Below are 564 nucleotides of genomic sequence, written 5' to 3'. Positions count from 1 at the left end.
ATGTATGGCACAAAATTGGCAAAGCGTTGTTGATTATTGATTGATGAACACTTCTGACATAATTGTGGTATTGTTTCATCTGCTAGCAATGCTACTCCGAAGGTTATAAGATCTCTATAGTTGTAATTCCTCGTTAACTACTTTTTGTACTGAAGAATATACAACACACACTGAAGTGGTAGACTAGTTGGCTTTCTATTCGAAAAATATTTATCTCAAGTAACTGGCGTGCAAGTTGAAAAAGATTAACCTCCGCCAGAATAACGTTGGACACTTTGAAGTGATAGTAAAGCGTTCAAGGGCATCGGTTAAATGAGTTATTGCTATACACAACATTGAAATCTTTATTATTGTCAAACGCGGGCACCACTGGCGTACATGTCTTTCGCTCTGTAAATGATAAGTGCGCGTTGGGAGAAGTAGATAGCGAAAAGAATCCCTATTCTCCTTTTCTTGTATGACGTACTGCGACCTATCGTCTTATTAGTATAAACGTATTTATTTCACCCAACAGACAAGTTTCAACAATGGAACAATCGAAGCAAATGCATGCATACGCTAGAC

This window comes from Phytophthora parasitica (assembly GCF_000247585.1).
Source record: "Phytophthora parasitica INRA-310 unplaced genomic scaffold supercont2.212, whole genome shotgun sequence".
Classification (NCBI taxonomy): Eukaryota; Oomycota; class Peronosporomycetes; order Peronosporales; family Peronosporaceae; genus Phytophthora; species Phytophthora nicotianae.
Note: the sequence above shows the minus strand (reverse complement) of the source record.